A 4,617-nucleotide genomic window follows, 5' to 3' on the forward strand; every position below is an offset into this window, starting at 1 on the left:
TCTTTTATTGCCCTGCCACACTCCCTTGACGTAATGGGACTATTTATAGGATTGGAGTTGTCACTGGGGGGATCGCTGAATTCCTCCTCCATTTGTGTGCGGAAAAATAAATCATCCGGATTTAGGTGGGCTGATTGGCTGGCTTTAGAAAAAGTCTCTGCTAACACATTTGCCTTGTCTAAATCGGTAGCTGTTTTAGTTCCGTTTACAGTCAGGGGTTTCTCCGGTAGTCTAGTCCGCCTCTTGTGACGTTTTAATTTTTTCCAAACTTTACCAGAATCCTTATAATCTTTGACGGATGAGTCTACAAACTCCTCCCAGTGGGACAGTTTAGCTTTAGCTATGGTCAGGGCACACGTACTCTCCGCCTCTTTCATGAGGTTATAATTTATACTGTTCTGGTTTCGTGAAAAGGCCTTAATGCGTGCTCTCTTAGCCTCTACCACTTTGCTGCATTCTTCGTTCCACCACGAAGATACCTTAGCTTCGTTAAAAACTGTATTTACCTTCTTTGGAATACATAGGTCGACTGCTGTTAATACTTTAGTCCGTATGTTTTCATAAAAAATGTTAATGTCTTCGTTTTTAACGTCTTCCAATTTAGTTTCACTCAATACTTGTTGGAAATGTTGCCAGTCGGCTTTATTATAGGAATATGGTTGTTGTGGGAGGGTGTTTATTTTGTCTGGTTCGGAGCTATGAATAGAGGCTAAGATGACTATGTGGTCCGAGTGAAGCGTGTCGGGGAAGGCATGCCAGTCTGTCTGCAAGAATAGGGAATTGCTAATGAGAGTCAGATCAATCGCCGAAGCTTTACAGACGTGACTGTCCGGTATTCTAGTTATCTCCCCGTCGTTTAACAGTTGAAAGCCCGAGTCCATAATACAGTCTGCTAGGTAGCTTTTTTTCCCTGGGGGGTAATCTCGTTCCCACATCACGTGCCTGTCATTGAAGTCTCCAGCTATCAGCCAGTTTTTGTTTTTGTGAGAGATGTTACTGATCCAAGCGGTTCGACCACTCTTCGCACAGCCTGTAGGATAATACATATTTAAGACATTTAGGTTTTTGCTGCCTTTCATATGCACCTGAACCAGGCAGGACCATACATTTTCTTCAGATGAGACTGGTGAAGTCTCAACGTCATAGGATAGTCCACATCTAATATAAGTGGCGACCTTTATTAATTTCCCTTTGTTTTTAATGTCAATTACTGGTGGGTAATAAAAGCCATCTAGTTTGGGTAATTTGCTGTAGTGGACATTGGTTGACTGCAGGGCCAATATATCACATGATTCATTATATAGAAAATCTTTCAGATAACTGATTGTAGTATTGATACTTCTGCAGTTCCACTGCATGATTCTCAGGTTTTGATTTTTTCCTGTGCCTGGTCCTTCCATTGAAGGGTGAATTAGGGAGGTTAAAAATAAAACGGTTAAAACTTGGTATCTGGTGTGCTCCATTATAGGGTCATTTTGTACTGTAAGATTTCCTTTATTGTCAGATCTCTTGCCCCAGCCAGCGAGCCTAGGGCCAACATTGTGTCATCAGGTTTGATGGGGGTGATATTTAACTTTGTGATGGAGTTGTAGATTGTGGTTAGTGAGTCTATCAGTGCGTTTGGGTTTTGTTGTTGTTTTGCCTGCATCATAAAAATCAAAGTTTGTTCCAAGAATGCTTGGAGTTCTGATTGCTCTTGTGGGACGTGTTTCTTTGTGGTGTAGATTTTCTGTATGAGTGTCTGCGCTAATTCTTCTTCTGCTTTACGTCTCTCTGCTTGGATCTTGCTAAGTATCCCCTCCTCCACTTCTTTCATGACCCTAGTGAGTATTTGTGTAGTGAGGTCGTCTTTCTGCGTGTCCGTGTACGGGAGTGTTTGTGTTGGTTCTGTATTGGTGTACTGTTCTGTCTGTGTGTGTGTGTCTTTCGGGTGCTTTTGTTTGATGTTTGGCTTAAGGGTTCTGGGTTTAGGTCGGGGGCGCGGCCGTTGGGAGAAAGGCGGTATCGCCGCCTCACCGCCTATCGACTCTAGTAGGGGGGCGTGGTCTATCGCCTGGCCGCGTTTCGCAGCGAAGGCGTAGCCCTCGCGCGGTGTGGAGGCTCGAGTGACAGGCGCCCGCCAGTAGTCATCCCTCTTCTCCGAGGGGAGGGTCGGACCTTGCTGTTTTACTAGTTTTTGTTCCTTCTGCTTACGGGCTCTTAGCAGAGCCTCAGCGTACGGGATATAGGAGGAGGCCCTTATTCTGTTTGCCTCAACTCTCAGCCTAATTTCGGGGCAACCCTGATAGGCGGAAGAGTGTTCTCCTTGACAGTTGATGCAGTGTCTGTCTCTCACACAGTCTTTACCCTCGTGACCGAGGGTACCACACCGGGCGCAGGTGGGTTTCTTGCTCCGGCATTGAAACTTCAGATGGCCTAGTCTTTGGCACTTGCCACATCGTCTGGCTGGCATTGAGTATGGTTCTACACCATATATCTCCCCCTCGAGTACGATACACTCGGGAAGGACTGCAGCTTTAAAAACTATGCGTACTGCTGTGGATGGTTTCTGATCCTTTGTTTTTAGTCTGGTCATGTTTTTAACTGTGTTTTTTCCTTTTTCTATGATGCCGCCTGTGTCTGACCTGACTCGGACAGAGACGCTCATCTCCATGAGTTCCCCGTCCGAGTGGGAGAGGGGGACTCTTTTGATTACCCCCTCGGTAGTGGCCTCGGGGGCAAAACAGTTTATGGTTATTCCGCCGATCTTGGACCGTGCGATCAGTTTTTGTTGCTGGGCGGGGGAAACACACCCTACCAGTACGCGACCACCAGGGAGCTTACGCACTGACAGGATGGTTCCCACCGCAACACTGAGAGTTTTAGAGAGATGGAGGCCGAGTCCATGAAGGGTGGCCGGGCCCTCCCTCAAGTCCTCTATGATGACAGGGAACTCCAGGAAGTCAGGGGTGGGGGTGATTTTTTCATGGAACAGTCTTTTCCTGGCTGACTTTTTGTTTTGGTTTTGGGTTTCTGACTGCTTTTTAACTGATGACTCTTGATTTTGAGTTGGTTTTGGGGGTATTTCCTGAATTGCCTGGCTGTTGATGTCTGTGTTAACAGGGTTAGACTGAGTTTTGTTCTCTGAGTGGGTAGTTTTATTTGTTTTCCTGCGTTTCCGCAGTTTTTTGCTTTTTGCCAGTTGGTACGCTTTTTCTTCTTGCCTGGCTAATTTTAGTCCCTCTGCCGTAGGGGACACGTCCCACTCCGGTATCGACTGTGAGGAGGGGTCGTTCCTACCCTCCTCTTCCTCGTCACTATCGCTGGCCGCGCGCGGGCGCTTTAGCGGCGATGCTGTATCGCCTGGCCCACCTGGCTCGCCGGCCTGGGCCACGCGGCTGACGTCACGGTGACGCCCCGGACCGACCTTCGCGGAGCGTTTGTTGTTGTTTTGATTTGGGCTGTTATTGTTTGTCGTGGAGGCGATCACGCTCGACTCAACCGATGTTCCAGACATCTCTGATGGGTACCCGAGGCTCCACCAATCTTTTTCGCACAACCGAGTTGAGTCTAATGGCAGTTCCGCCATGATAGAGCAGTTAAAAACTGTAGAGTCCAGCTCTGTGTTGTTCATATGTTATTATTGCACTCTCATCCCAACACGGCCAGTACAGCACCAGGGCTATTTAAAAAAAAATAAAAATAAAATAAATAAATAAATAAATAAATAAATAAATAAATAAAAAAAATAAAAAAAACCGGTCCAGCAACCCAGGACCAAAAAGGCAAGGCAAAAGCGGAGCCGGGGACAGCCCACGACCCAAAGAAACAAAGGTCAACAACAACAACGAAGAAATCCTGGCTGAACGGAGAAGGTAGAAACAGACAGCAGCAAGGCTATGGTAAAAGTCTAAGGGAGGCAACCGCCGATGCACAAGCGCGGAGCAGATTGCTAAAAAAGCAGCCGGTATTGCACAGTTACTATCACAAGCATCAAGGGCTATGCTTACCACTGGGCATAGAAATAAAAGAAATAAAAGGGCCTCAGCAACGAGGCGCGGAAATAAAAGTGACCAGAGTTAAATCAAGCCCCCGGTTAAGGTCGAAAGAAAGTCACCGGAGCGTTGAGCGGAACAAAGAAAACAAAGAGCCCAAGCATAAACACAAGCAAACAGCGGCCAAAAAGGCAAAGTGAACAGCACAAACCGTAGCCAAGTAGTAAAAACAGGTAGTTAAAAGTCAGGTGTAAGCACGAAGCGTTGAGCGTTGGTGGCGTGAGAGCAAAACAAAACGAAGCAACCTCAGCAGAATAAACGCAGTATAGTAGAGAAGCAAGCAATGTAAAGCAGACCGCTCACCCAGCACAACACCGCACAGACACAAGACAAGTAGAAATGTGAGCGAAAACTCGATGTGACTCGATGTGAGAGCAAGTTGACAAATGCGACCTCTCTCAAGCTCGTCAAAAACGATATGTGATGAGACCCCTTCCACAAGAGTCCCTCCCTTCTTGTACAACCACCCCCTTTATGCCCGACCTCCCCCAATAAGACCCTTTTTGTTTTTAAAGATTGTTTGTTCATAACCTCTGTCAGCTAACCCACATTTAAGACTTTACCCCAATAAAAAACAAAACAA

The sequence above is a fragment of the Littorina saxatilis genome, unplaced genomic scaffold (genome assembly GCF_037325665.1).
Source record: "Littorina saxatilis isolate snail1 unplaced genomic scaffold, US_GU_Lsax_2.0 scaffold_229, whole genome shotgun sequence".
NCBI classification, from domain to species: Eukaryota; Metazoa; Mollusca; class Gastropoda; order Littorinimorpha; family Littorinidae; genus Littorina; species Littorina saxatilis.